General features: G+C 40.5%; 3 non-coding genes across 3 annotated transcripts; all 3 read left to right on the top strand.

Moving 5' to 3' along the window:
• Nucleotides 1-974: 974 nt before the first annotated feature.
• LOC116123731 lies at nucleotides 975-1,169 on the top strand. The gene has a single exon (XR_004127078.1). It is a non-coding gene; the product is annotated as a U2 spliceosomal RNA (small nuclear RNA).
• Nucleotides 1,170-1,528: 359 nt separating this feature from the next.
• LOC116123750 lies at nucleotides 1,529-1,642 on the top strand. The gene has a single exon (XR_004127096.1). It is a non-coding gene; the product is annotated as a U5 spliceosomal RNA (small nuclear RNA).
• Nucleotides 1,643-3,059: 1,417 nt separating this feature from the next.
• Nucleotides 3,060-3,254, top strand: LOC116123730. Its single transcript, XR_004127077.1, has one exon. It is a non-coding gene; the product is annotated as a U2 spliceosomal RNA (small nuclear RNA).
• The last annotated feature ends 12,197 nt before the right edge of the window (nucleotides 3,255-15,451 follow it).

Raw genomic sequence — 15,451 nt, 5'->3', positions numbered from 1 at the left:
CAATGTTTTTATACCATAATTTACGATCCAATTATTAATGTTTCAATTGGAATTATAGACAGAAAGCTAATGAAAAGTCCTATATAAATCAGTCTCACAAATTTGCTATGCGGTAAAATATTTAAAGACTAAAGACATCGATTAAAATGGAGACAATTCAAGTCAAGTCTCTTTTAATCCTTTGTTTAGTGTTGGGTGTTCTTGCTGGGCAATCTGTAGCCAATTTCACGAAATGCTACCATTTTTGCTTAATTGGTTGTATGTTTTCAATTATAACTGGTCCTACTGATTGTGCTGGATCCTGCAAAAAGGAATGTCTGCGTGAAAGCGGCGTGGCGCCTTTTTAAACAGCAACGACTTTTGCAACGTTGGTTGTGTCTCCTCCATGTGTTCCAGTCTTATGACCAAAGAAAACCTTCCTAAACCCGGAGGTAAAAAGTTAAACTCAGAATATTTTCACGGTTTATTTGTTTATAGAACTAATTTTATTTTATTTTGTTTTGTTTTGTTATTGTCAGAGAAAGAGAAAGTGGAGAAGTGTTTGGATTCATGTACAACAAGCCATTGCGGCAAGAATTGATCGCGTTATGTATACGTTCTGCGTAGTTGATGGGTTATGTTGATGAATAAAGTTTGGTAATAAAATCTTTTATGTCCTTTTTTTTTTTTTTTTTTTGATTCAACAGGATAACTTCCATGTTTAAGAGCCTAAGCTATCAGAATTAAAGTGGTAATATAATAATATAAGACAATATTAATTTTAGACTCTATTTAATTATTTGGCTGTTGAAAATGTAATGAAACAACAAGAAGAATTTGGATTACAGGATCAAGCTATAGAGGTACTACTTCTTGTTTATAAAGGAGTCATGATCCTACCAAAGTCAGGCTTGGTTTCTCCCACATTGATGAAACAAGAGAAGAGACAACGCAGAGTGGAGCTATAAAAGAACAATTGAGCCACAGAACAAAGCATACCTTTCTCGGCCTTTTGGCTAAGATCAAGTGTAGTATCTGTTCTTATCAGTTTAATATCTGATACGTGGTATTGTCCCACATGATATTAAATTTATTTTTGTATGGGGGAGGGCTCGCCACAGTAGCTCGCTACAGGAGTCCTCAAGCGTCGCCTTTGTGCTGCACTATAGCGAGGGCCCGGCACACCCCTTCCAAATCTAGTTCAACTTCCACTCTAAATTTCACAGGAGATTATTTACCCAGAAAAATTGGTCGCCATACTTTTACTTAACTCCTCGCATTGATTGCAGGCAAGTAATAAGGCGTAATTAAACAAAAAATTTCTGTTTCTGACTCTACCAGCAGGAGCATTTTATATTAGTGAGTTAAGATATCGAGTTCTACAGCTGCTTGGCATAGTCAAATGATGCTTTGGAAAGATTATTGTTTAATGAGCTTATGGGAGAATCAATAAATGAAGATATAGTCCCACTCCCACATGGGCTAAAAAAAACCATCACCCATAACTTTATAAATATAAAATGCAGGAAATGTCTTATTTCAATCATGGAGCCGTGTTGTGAGCCACCAAGTGAACTATTCTTTCGCCTTTTACTAAAGAATACCGTGTGCTCGCCACTTGTAGCGGCATACACCTATTTTTGGAGGGGTTGTACTTAGGGATGAGAAGCGAGTCGAATAATTCGCGAGTTACTCGAGCTCTGCTCGTGAAAAGCTCGAAGTCAATTGAGTCGAGCTCGACTAGCTCGTTTAAAGGGTCGAGCCTAGTTTGATCACGGCAAAGCTTGACTCGATAGGCTTGTAAGCCTATCGCGCTCAGAGGACCAAATTGCAAGTTTTGTAATTTTTTTTTACTTTCAAGTTTTTAAAATGACAAACAGCCCCTTTCTCACAATAAACTTGAAGCTCAAGCTCATTTGAGCTCGAGTACCCACCCATACTCGTGAGCTCGAGCCCAAGTATTCAAGCTCGAATGAGCTTGGCACGAACTCGAACTTGAACCTAACACTGTTCATCACGAACCCAGCTTGAGTGTCCGAACCAAGCTTGAGTGTCCAGATACTTGGCTTGGCTCAAAGTTGTACTTGTACTCTTTGAGTGCAACTCCTTAACAAATCTAGTTTAGTTTTCTTGTAATAAAAATTGTTTTGTGGACCAAAAACAAACTTAATTTACGTGGGTTATGGTCACACCTGATTTTTACGCAACTTTGATTTACTTGGCGATGGAACTCCACACATACTCTGTTTTAGATTTATTGAAGGTTCACTTGTTGAATGCTTTAACATTTGGATATTCATATATGATTACTTTAACAGGTCATCTTTCCAGAGCAATTGTCTACATGCATCACAAACAAAGAGCTAACAATGTTTTATTGTGCTTGACCATAAAATAAAAGTGGAGTATCCAAACTGTTTGTTAAAACTGCAAACATACACTGTTTCTGTTTCAGATTTATTGAAGGATCATTTGTTGAATGCTTTAACCATGCCAACATTTATCATGTCATTTGATGGGTACTTTTTGCAATCCGAAATTTGTTTGTTCTTGGATTATTGTGAGTAATTAGTTTAGATAGTTACTGTAGTAGTTATTTTCTGTTATGATGGTTAGCTTAATTGCCAGCTGTACAACTATGGTTGAGTAAACCATAGTTACTGGATGTGAAATATATGTAATAACTCTTGTAATTTGCTTTTAAGCTGAATAAATAACAGATGAAAGACTTGATTCTTTTTCACTTAAATCAAATCTAATAGTTAGCAATAGCTAGAAAGTTCAAGTCCCGTTAAGCAGTGCTGCCTAAACAAAATTCCTTAAATCAGTTCTGGTGAAAGAAATCAAAGTCACTCTACTGATAGCAGAAAATCAGCGACTACTACTTCAGTATTTAATTAATGAAAAAGAGCTTTTATATTATTGCTAAACAAGCAGAATAATAAATCAAAAAAATCATGCATGAATTGGCGTAAATAAAGGCACCAATGTTTGGCCTAGTTTCTCCCACATTGTTTAAGCAACAGAAGAGACAATGCAGAGTAGAGCTATAAAAGAACAATTGAGCCATAGAACAAGGCATACCTTTCTCGGCCTTTTGGCTAAGATCAAGTGTAGTATCTGTTCTTATCAGTTTAATATCTGATACGTGGGACATTGTCCCACATGATATTAAATTACTTTTTTCTGGGGAGGATCCACTACAGTAGCTTGCTACTGGGTTCCTCAATCGTCGCCCATGTGTTGCACTGTTGCAAGGGCATGGCGCACCCCTACCAAATATAGTGAAATGTCTTCTAAAATAAACTTGTTGATGTAAAAATACACCAACTAGAGTGATCCGATAAACCTTGTTAGGACTAGAACTGAATAAATTCAGTGAAGTAAATGGCAAAGAGGTTTTTAAAGTGGTTTGGTGAGTTAAACTCTTAAGTCTTTGTCCACTGTTTGTGTATTTGTTGTGAGAGCTTACAATGACAATCCTAGAATAAGTTTCTTATCCCTTTCTCATCATTGGAGGGGGTTTATATATAGATTGTGTAAAAAGGAAAGAGCATAAACAAAGGGATTACAATTAAGTTTGAAACGCAACTCCGATATTCTCGCGATTGGGCGCTATGATTGTGCAAAGATTGATGTTGATCTGATCCTTCCCAAGATATCCAAGACCTAAAGTTATTTGTGAATTGGTTGAACAACTGTAAGGATTGGTCACGACTAGCTTATGGTAGGTCGAGCTATGACTCGACGAGCTTATGCTGGATCGGACAATTGGTGGAGTTGGGCTTGTTCTAGGTTGACGTATAACCTCGCATTCTCTGAGGTTGAAGGAAAAATCACACACAACATCTGCCACCTAGTGTTCGCTGCTGCTTGATTTGATGTCAAGCTCCGTATTCATCAGTAGGGCACTGAATGTAGATTAGGTCGAGCTTTGTGAGTCGGACTCATTCCCATTCGATGTACTCAACACTTGACCTTTTCTCTTCTATGACATTCTTAACAAACTCGAAATTTGAAAAGAAAGGGTATTCGTGTAAATTCCACATGGTCATGTCGCATTAAATGTGGCAGCCTTTGGCAGTTGCTTTTCATCGTGCATGGGCGACTACAGCTGTCCACGTGCAAAGTTGAGCTGATGTATGATGATGGTTATGATTGTGGTAGTCTGACGATTGATCGCCCTTCACGGATGATTGATGCGTGGCCATGTCCAAGGGTTGGGATTGCTTAACGAATTGAGGGTCGAGTTTCAATGTAGATTGACGGCTATGTTAGGGGTGTTCGGTTCTGGGTACCCTACACTTTTTGAAGGAATCAGAATCGGAACCGATGGTTCCTTGAAATTTGGAACCAGAACCGGAACCGTCGTTCCTTGAAATTTGGAACTAGAACTGGAACCGTTTTTCGAGCTTTGACACATGTTTGCTTCTGTTTCAGGTACCTAAAGGCGGGCTATAGTCATGTCTAAGTCAAGCAGCCACACAATTGATCGCATGTTCGATTCCCCTGCTGGCTCGACAGTCTTTGGAGGCACAATCCCTAAGGTTTTCGAGAAGATTGTCGCATGGAGCTCAGACCCTATCACGATAGGCTCGTTCAACCATGCTTATGTGGAGGTCGCTTAGTTTAGGAGATCTCCAGTTTACAGGCCATTGAAGGAATCGTGATCCTCGATTAATGCTGAGGATCTTTGGCACGTAAATGAGACTTATGCACTTCAACTCAACTTGAGGGTTCTAGGAGGCTTCTCCCGAAAGAATCCCCCTATAGGCTGGGTGGCTATCTCTGAGATTCTTCTAAGGTATGGGATGTCTATTCCCGGTCACCATATCATAGATAGCATTTTGAGACGGTTCGACATTGTCCCTCTCCAACTGTCTGCAAACTCATACGTCATAATTATAGGTTTGTACATAGCATACCAAATAGCCGAGTTGGGCGAGCCATCTGTTGAGGAACGTGTCCATTTGTATAGATTAAAGAAGGGTCAAGACCAGACATATTACCTCTCCAAGGCGAGGAAGGTAAGTTTCAACGGGCTGGTTGACGTTCCAAAGAAGGTCCCATATTGGGACTCTTAGTTTTTCTTTTATGAGGCCGGAGAGGCCGACGTTTTGCTTCGAAAGCTAGTAAGACTTTGACCCCAGTGTGTACGAAGAGCATTTTAAAGCTCGATGGATGAACTAACCAAACTTCTTTGCTTTGCAGTTAACATCAAGCTAAATTTTCTCCCCGCTGCGAGCTTACAGAGGCTTTAGCTCTTCAACGACCTTTCCGATAAGGAGTGCAACATCAATGAGATTATCTCACTTCCTCGCTTGAGGGCATACAACATTTGCGAGGATAACACCAATTTTATTACCATCCTTGAAAAAGGTAAAGTGTTCACTTGCTCGAGTTCTTTTCTTTCGTGTAGGTAGGTCATTGATTGTTTGCTTCTCCTTTCACAAAAATGTGGGCTGAGAAACCAAAGGGCCTGAAGAACAAGGCAGAAGCTTTCGAGGCTACAAAGAAGCCGCCTGTTGCTTTGGCGAAGAAGCAACCTATTGATGTTGTTGGTATGAAGTGAAGCGAGGGTGAGCTTGGGGAAGACCCAAGTGCGAAAAAGCTCGTAATTGCCTCCAAAGAAGTTGGAGGGAAATGTGCCCCCTAGCCTCAAAAGAGGCTAGCGAAGAAAGCATTCGAGCCAACTAGAGGCTCGGGAAAATAGAAAGCGCCCAAGCAACATGATGGCTTGGGCAAGAAAAAGATGTCGGAGCAATATGAGGGCTCTGGCAAGAAGAAAATGAATGAGCCTCAAGGGGGCTCGGAGAAACAGAAAATGGTCGAGCAATAGGGTAGCTCGGGCAAGGAGGTCATAAGGCAAGCAGACGACCCAAAGAAATCTGCGGCCAAGGACTTGGCCAAGAAAAAATTCATTCCCACGGGCAAACTGGGAAGTAAACCAAGCTCTCCTTAGCATGGAGGCGCAAAGATGGATGAGGCAGCTCAAGCTGTGGTCGATGCATTAATCGACCAACTCCCTCGGCACATCAATATTAGGGCCGCCGCAGCTAGAGATGCCATCACCCCGTAAACTTTTGTGAGTGTTAGGGATTTGTCTCCCCCATAGTTGCTGGCTTGGGTGTGTAGCTATATGGCGAAGGTACCAGTAGTTAGCCCCCTTCTCTGTGTATCTATCATAGCCCCCTTGTGTGGCAAGTAGGCTCATCTATGATGGGTCGTTCAACACTATGATAGCCTTACGCTTGTGTGGCGAATAGGCTCATCTATGATGGGTGTTATCCCACATTGGAGAGCACTCATCAAGGATGGTAGGAAGCAGAAACACTTAAAGAGGATGCCTTGGCTAAGGCCGAGTAAGAAGAAAAGGAGAAAGGATGCGAAGCAGGCTAGCTTGATGGCTTAAGGAGGAAATGGAAACATTTGGGGTAGGAAAGGGTTATAGTAGATGCCCTAGAGCCACAATTATTGTAGAATTGACTCTTTGTAATAATGTTCATTAATCATAAAAGAATTTTATTCTATTTGGTAAATCATTATTATTGCAATATGTATTGATATATGCCTTAGAATGGTAGAACTGTGACGAGGGTATCAAGTGTTTCAAACCTTGATAGTGAGAATCCTATGACACATATGGTGGCCATTCTAGAAACGTCCATACCCAAACATTATTCTAAAGTAAGGCACAGATAATACGGTAAGACTATCAAATGTTGAACGACCCTTGTCGAAAGGCAGTACTGATCCACTTGTAACGGTTATTTGTGACAACCTGGTTCAACACATGGGTGCTTGCTATAGGCAGATATACCATAGTAAGTTCACTGACTACCACCAAGGATTCCATATGGATGGTAACCCTAGTGTCTATGGACAAATCCTCTAACGAATGGTGGTGCATGTGATCCTTAGCCTTGAGATCACCAGAGTGCCTTGTGCACCGATTGGTGCAGTTTGACACTAGCCTAACGCATTTCTATTTAGAGCTGTCAATACGGTGGTGATTGGCTACATCAAGGAGTGTATCAAGACTATGGTGGATTGACAGAGGATTCATCACTCTCGGGTATGGGGGAAGTTATCTTTATGCGCAATTCAGTATAGGCAATGCACTAAAATTGTGGCCACAGTGGGATTGAGTTTGTTGCTCTATCCTTTTTAATACAGGTCATTGGTCCAGAAATTGAATACAGAATATCGAGAGTAACCGGAGGTTGACATATTTCTATGCCTTCGTCTCGTCGAGATACAATAGGTAAAGGATCGAATTATACGCAACCATATCATTGACAGGTAGCTATTTTGCTGAATCTGAATCATAGGTGGCCATGATGCCTTGCTAGGGGCCAATCTTGGTCAGTGTATTTGAGACGATTAATTGGTGTTATCGTGATACTTACACTGCCGGTATAGTGAGGGCCTATGGGTCACACACATATAAGAAATTTAAGAGCCAAGAAGAAAGAGGGTGTTTTTTCTTTTTGGGTGAAGGGTATTTGGTAATTCATAGTGCAATAAATTTGCTGAGGTCGAGCCTTTATTTAATTTATCAGAAAAAAATTAAATAAGTGAAATTACATTTAAATATGTGTTCGCATATATTTAAATAAATTATCATTATTGTAAAATGTTAATATATATATATTATTAAAATATTATTAATTGATTTAATAGAAGATAATGATGAAATAAAATAAATATCTAATTGGGGGTGTTTGGAACATGGGTGTTTGGTTGGAGCCCAGCCTATTCCATATGGAATAGGCTACTTAGTTTGCCTATAAAAGAAAGTGTGTGTGTGTGATTTGATAATATAATTCTTTTAATTAAAAGAAAACACACAGTAGCCTATACACACTCTCCCACGCCACTTTCACTGTTTGATTGAAAAATCAAATATTTCTCTTTTCTTCTTCTTGATTTCTTAAGACCAAGGAGGATCTAGCAAATCCCTCTTGGTTCTTTGTGATTATCTTCGTGTGGACTTCTTGGGTTCGATCCTACACTTGGATCGGTAGCAACAAGTTTAGAGACAATATTGGAGGAGCCTCCAACTGGGTATGAATCAACTTTAATTTATTTTCTGCAATTCTTGTTATATACATAAACTTGTAATTTCTGTGCCCTGATTTGGGTTCTAAGACGATCCGTTTTGCAAAAAAAAAAAAAAATTTGTTTCTCACTGCACAATTGGGTCGTTTCCTAACAGAAAAGGAGTTCCTTGACAAAATTAAGGCAAGTGAGGCTACTTGGGCCAAGGTTGAACTGAGGTGGTCGGCTGAGAAGAGTTGGCACAACAGCGAGGTGCCAATAATAAGTTAAATTCTAAGCTCACCTCGGTTTAGAAAACTGCCTCGGATTGGGAGGCAAATTTCAATAGGTCTCGCTCGATCTTGCCCATAAGCGAAGGTCGACAGAAAGCCATGGTTGAAAATGAGTACTTAGGCTTCAAATCAGGGAGTTGAACAAGGCTGTCACTAACGAGCTTGGGACACATCAGTCTTCCTTGTGTAGAAGTTATGGGAAGTTTCATCCCTTAATTGACTTCTCCTTTCTGCCATGGTCCTATCAAAAAGTCTACAAGAATGAGGTCGAGGCTTAAGGGATGGCCTATTGTAACGCCCCATTTGAGGTACGTTGTTATTGTTTCCTCTTTCCCGCCCTTAATCGAGTTGTTATTTGTTTTTATTGTTTGTTTAGTGTTATGTTGAATGTTGCCCTGAAATTGGTTGAAAATAGAAGAATCTTAGTGAACCAAGCTTCGCCGGGGTGAAGAATAATCTTCGCCGCTGCGAAGATTTGTTGAAACCACCGGAAACTCTCTAGACGGTTTTCGCCGCGGTGACATAATTTCTTCCGCCGCGGCGACGCCGATTTCTCTGTTGGGTTGAGTTTTAGACATTTTCTTCCCTAAGGGCAATTTGACCATTCTACCCCTAATTAGCAGGAAAAGTGGGGAGTTATTGTAAGGATTTTTCATGGAGAATATGTTGATATGGGGGTGAGTTTGTAATGAATCAAAGGATATAGAGGGAATTCCCAAAGAAGTAGGGCAAAATGGGAATGATGTGTGTTTTATTTTTCTTTAAAGGAATTAATAATCAAAGAACCCTCATTCTTCTTCTCCAAAAACGCAACCCTTCATTCTTTCTCCTCTAACTTCTCTTTTTCTTTTGATCAGGTTTTCCAAGGGATTGAAGTGATTTGGGGTATAGAAAGCAACCTAAGGCTTCCTAAGGTAAGGTATTCTCCTAAGTTGTGTGATTTGTAGATTTTAGTTCATTTTGGTTTTTGAGGGTTTTATTCTTTTGTTAAGAGTAGAGAGAATAGCACGAAACCATTGGAAAGAAATTTGGTGAAGTCTCTCCATAGCAAGTAAGTAACCCCACCCCAAGTTGAGTTTATGAAATTTCTTGATTAGGGTTTTGATAGACTTGATGTATGTATGTGATATACATGTAATATGGCATGTATGAAGGATTAAATAGAGATTTCTATGCTTTGTGAATGTTTATCTTTGCAATATGAGAAATGTTGTTTGGATTGGCAAGGTAGTTGAGATGGATTTGAAGGGGGTTTGGACCTTTTTGGAAGTGTTTTATTTGACAGTTATTAGGCTTTGGGAAGGGGTTTTTCCCCCTTTTGGATGGTTAGGAAGTTTTAGATTCATGGCTATGATAGAGTCTTATAGTGCACAGTGATTTGTTTGATGAAATGCCTAATAGGGTTTGTGTGAGTAATGAACCTTAATTCTTGCAACTTGCATTTGCATTTCACAAGTGCATTGTAGAGATAAATCATCCATGTGCATTGTTAATGCATTGCACGTGACCTAAGAAAGAGTAGGGAACTTTGTGTATAGAAATACCCCTTGATATAAGAGCTTAGTGGGTAAATTACTCTAAGGTAGAGAGCATTGAAAAATGCTACAATAGAATGAGTTAGAGGAGTAGTATAGTTGGGATGATGCTTTGTGATCATCACCCGACCGTTAGGGGAATCGGATTGATGCTTTGTGATCATCATCCGAATAGCCTTGGAGAGATGGGTCGATGCTTAGTGATCGTCACCCAATGAGTATAGAATGAGATGCTTTGTGACCACTACCCGATTAGTTAAGAGATATTAGTTTGTGCTTTGTGATCATCATCCAACGCCTAGTAGAAGCGGGTTGATGCTTTGTGATCATCACCCGATAGTACTAAGACGGGTAAATGCTTGGTGATCATTACCCAAAACTTCATGAGGAACGGGTAGGTGCTAGGTGATCTCCACCCGATAGTTAGGAGGAACCGAGTTGGGCTTTGTGATCCTCCCTCGGTAGTCACTAAAAGGGTTGGTACTGTGTGAATTCCACCCATAGCCATAAGAGTGAGATGGTGCTGTGTGAACGCCATCCGGTCGTACCTCCGTTAAGATGAGCCATGATGTTATTAGAACAGAATAAACAGAATTAGAAAAGGAAAGAATTAAGAGTCACACACGGTGAGCAACGTTAGAGAGTTTTACTTACTGAGCATTATTTGTGCTCACCCCGTTATTTTCCTTTGTGGATGCAGGTTCTAGGTGATGATGCGGTTGGAGGGGCGTCGGCGCGCGAGGAGCAATAGCTACACTGTTCCCCTATTTTGTCTTTTAAAATGCACTTTTGTAAACAGTAACCTTTGTGTATAAAAGACATGTGAATTGTAATGAAAAGAAACATTTTGGGCCCAATTTTCCATTGTTAATTGCATGCATTGTACTAGTTTTCAGTAGGTGTTACACCTATGTTTACTTGAATGATTCCGAGCCTAATGGTGAGGGCTAGGAGGAAACTGGCTTAAAGCAAGAAGTCAAGGATCCGACTCCCCTGGCTATGCTCCCCCTAATTGTTGCTAACCTTCCCCAAGTTGAGCCTCCACAAGATGTCCCAACTCTCACCCTCGAAGAGGCTGGCTAGACTCCTATTGTTGAGGAAACTTCTGCTTAGATTGGTGCAAGCCCTTTGATGCTCCAATTGCTTAGAAGAATTTCTCTCTTATTTTTTTTTTTTTTTTTGTATTTTTTTTTTTAAGTTTAGTTTGTAACTAAACTCTTAATCAATGAAAAATATTTTTTGCATAAATTTGTCGAGCAATTTTTTATTTTTGCAGAGTCGGTACGATCGTCCTAATTGGACTTGTCTTAAAAAAATCGAATTTGTTCCAAGTTATGCATAGCTCGTTCTTGAGGAACTCTTTGAATATGCATGAGGAAATCTTATGCGACAACTATGACTTCAAACTCATTGTCCATCTCGAGTTTTGGTCATTGGCTTATGATTGATTTCCTATGACGTGTTTTACTTGGATTTTTCCAAGTGTAACTTCATCGATCTGGGGAATTTCACCCTTAATGAGTTGGATTTTAGCATGGCTTATTGAGCTAAGCTGCCTTTTTCTAAACTTATGACTCTGAGTTTTTTGGATACGATCGCGTAGGTTGTGATTCTTGAAGCAATAAATGATAAATGATAAACAATAAGTAAATAAAAGATAACGAACAAAGAAAAGTTTATGAACAATACCTCTTTTTATTGATAGAATCTTTTAGCCATAAACAACCGTATAATAAATGTTTAAAAGAAAATAAAACACGAGTGGAGCCCGAGCTGCTCATTGGTAATAACTTCGCAGATGCTCAGCGTTCCAGGTTCTAGGTGGAAGGTCCCTGGTGCAAGCTTTTTGTAGATCCTGAATGGACCTTCCCATTTGGGTCAAAGTGCCCCTAAGTTAGGGTTTTGTTTACCCTGGACAACCTTTCTGAGGACTAGGTCACCCATTTCAAAGTCATTTTTCTTGACTTTGGTGTTAAAGTATCATCTGACTCATTGCTGGTATGAGGCGAGCCTTAGTTGAGACTTGGCCTGATGTTCTTCGATTAGGTCTAGCCTCAGGCGAAGAAGATCTTTGTTTGTTTCTTCGTTGAAAACCTCCCTCTAGAATGAACTAATCCCCACTTCAACTAGGACCATTTCTTCACACCAGTATGACAAAGAGAACGGGGTTTCTCCTATCAAGCTTCTGGCTGTTGTTCTATAAGACCATAAGGCCTCGGGCAATTCTTCGACCCATCTTCCCTTTAAGGCGTTGAGCCTTTTCTTAATGGTGTGCTTGATAACTTTGTTCACAAACTCCACTTGACCATTGGCTTAAGGCCGATAAATAACGACAAAGCGCTTCTTAATATCAAGCTGTTCGTAGAAAAATATGAAGTCCTCACTGTCGAACTATTTTCCATTGTCGGTTATTATAGTGTGGGGGATTCCAAACCTATAAATGATGTTTTTGTAGATGAAATCTTTTAGCTTGTTCAACATGATGATAGCTAAAGGCTCAGCTTTTGCCCACTTAGTGAAGTAGTCCATAACGACTACTACGAACTTAACATCCCTTTTTCCTTGAGTAAAAGGCCTATTAGGTTGATGCCCCAAATTTCAAACGGATCAGGGGCTTGTCAAAATAGTTAACTCCTAGGGTAGAGCTCGCAGAACATCTGCGAACCTTTGGCATTTGTCTCATCTGCGCATATAGTCTGTTGTACCGTCAAAGACTGTTGGCCAGTAATAACCCTGACGAAGCACTTTGTATGCTAGAGATATGCCTTTTGCATGGTTCCCACAAATGCCTTCATGGAACTCTCTCAGAACATAGTCTGCATCTTCATGGTTAACACACCACGATAATGGTGAATTGAACCGATACTTATACAATTTGTCATTGATGAGTGTGTATCAAGCTGACTTTGTGTGGAGTGTTTTGGCTTCATTTCTCCCTTCAAGTATTGTTCCATCTCTTAGGTAGGCAATTATTGCATCTATCCAATTGTATCTCTGACTTGTCACTAAGATTGATTCCTATGGAGCGGAGGTGTTTAGACTTGGGAGGAACTTAATAGGTATTGAATCAGTCTTCTCTTGGCTCATTGTAGAGGCTAGGCGAGCTAAAGCGTCGGCTACTGAATTCTTCTCCCTTGGGATCTGAAGAATAGTGAAGGTTTGAACTGCTCAAGCTCAGATTTCACTTGACAGAGATAAGATGCCATTCTATCTTCCTTTGCCTGATATTCCCCATTAATCTAATGGACTACGAGCTGGGATTCGCTATAGATCTTGATGGACTCTGTCCCTATTTCCTTGGTGAGGCGGATCCTCGTGAACAATGCCTCGTACTCAGCCTCATTATTGGAGTCGGCGAACCCGAATCTGACTACGGCCTAGATCATGATCTTTTCTGGACTTTTGAGCAAGAGCCCAGTTCCTGCACCCTTCTCATTTGAGGACTCGTCTACATACAGAGTCCACTTCCATAGGTTGTCACACTTTGGCATTTGCTGCTTGCTCTCCTTTGAGGTGCTTGCCCCTCCCGAGCTTACTTCTCCTTCTAACTGATAGGAGAATTTCGAAATAAAGTCTACCAAAGCCTGACCTTTGATTGCTATTCTCGGGATGTACTTAATATCGTGCTGACTTATTTCCATTGTCCATTGGATCAATCTGCCCAATGTCTCAGGCTTTTGGATTATCTTCCTCAATAGAAAGTTTGTCGGCACATATATGGAGTATGCCTGGAAATAGGGTCGTAGTTTTTTAGCAGCGATAATCAGTGCATAGGCAAGCTTCTCCATCTCGGGGTATCTTGTCTCTACATCGAGAAATCTCTTGCTCACATAATATACCGGCCACTGCACCCCCTTTCTCTGTGTACCAAAGCCGTGTTGATCACGGACTTAGATACCAATAAATATAACAGCAGTGGCTCACCTTGGATAGGCTTTGATAATAAAGAAGGCTGTCCCAGATGTTTCTTCAATTCCTAAAAGACTTTCTTGCACTCCTCTGTCCACTTAAAACCTTCTTCCCCTTCAAGGTCTCAAAGAATGGTAAACACCTATTTGTGGCTCAGGAAACAAACCTGCTAAGTGTGGTCACATGCCCTATCAAGCTTTATACCTGCCTTATGTTGGTCAGGCTTTTCATGTCTAGGAGAGCTTGAATCTTCTCTAGGTTGGCTTCGACACCTCGCTGATTGATCAGGAAACCCAGAAATTTTCTCGAGCTTGCTCCGAAAGCACACTTTAAAGGATTGAGTTTCATTATATACTTTGTGAGGATGCCAAATATTTCTCCCAGGTGCTCGATGTGGCTTTTGGTGACCTTTGATTTGATGAGCATGTCATCGATATATACCTCTATTGTCTCGTCGATTTGTTTGGCGAACATTTTGTTCACCAAACGTTGGTAGGTCACTCAAGCAGTCTTCAGGCCAAATGGCATAACCTTGTAACAGTAAATCCCCAGTCAGTAATAAAGGTTTTTTCTTCATCTGGTTGATACATCGTGATTTGATTATATCTCGAGTATGCATACATGAAGTTGAGTAGTGCATTCCCAGCTGTCGCATCTACTAATTGGTCAATCTGGGGTAGTGGAAAGCTGTCTTTCGAACAAACTTTATTCAAGTCTAGTTAATGCAAGTCTACCACTTGCCATTCGACTTCTTCACCAGGAGTGGGTTGGCGAGCCAGTTTAGGTATTTCACTTCCTTGATGAAGTTGATGTTCATGAGTTTGTCAACTTCATCTTTACGCACTTTAGAGCACTCTGCATCCATAGATCTTCTCTTTTGTCTGATTGGTCAAGTTGTTCGGTCGATGTTCAGTTTGTGGCACATTACCTTGGGACTGATTCCCACTATATCAGCTTGCACCCATGCAAAGGCGTCGAGCTTTTTCTTTAGAATCCCTACCAAACTGTCAGCCATTTCTTTACTTAGATTGTTGCTAACCTTTAATACTCGAGTTAGATCTTCCTCGCTGACAAGTATTTCCGCAGCTCTTATATTGGCCCTGCTATGGGCTTTTTCCTATGGACACAAGGATCTATTGTATCCTCGAGAGTTTTGGGATATGGCTCGGACTCTGCAATTACCATGGTTCTCAGGACAGGCCATTTTAGTGTAGCATTAATGGCCCAATTGTAACATTTCTGAGATTCCTTTCTGCAGCTTCTGATCATTACAACCCCACTTGGAGTTAGGAACCTCATCGTTTGGTAGCGCACTTAAGTGATTGCACTCAGATCATCTAGGATCGTCCTTCCGAGGATGACATTGTATGTGGTTAGGCAGTCTATCACTATGAATTCTACCATCACTGTCCTGATTTTGGGTTCTGCTCCAGAGTTACGGATAGGTCGATCATGCCCTTAGGGACCAGGATATCCTCGATAAATCCATGGGGTGGTGATGGGCATGCCCTCAAGTCTCTCTCCGTGAACCTTATCTCTTAGAAAGCTTCCAAGAAAATGATGTTTGCTACACTTCCATTATCAACCATTACCTTTAGTACTTTGGCGTTGTCGATTCTGGCTGCGATTACAATTGTATCATGATTATGGCGAGGAGTTTCTTCACATTCTTGCATTGTGAATCCTACCACCTTG

Source organism: Pistacia vera, unplaced genomic scaffold, assembly GCF_008641045.1.
Source record: "Pistacia vera cultivar Batoury unplaced genomic scaffold, PisVer_v2 Contig144, whole genome shotgun sequence".
Taxonomy (NCBI): Eukaryota; Viridiplantae; Streptophyta; class Magnoliopsida; order Sapindales; family Anacardiaceae; genus Pistacia; species Pistacia vera.
Note: the sequence above shows the minus strand (reverse complement) of the source record. Positions and strands in the feature narration are given on the sequence as shown.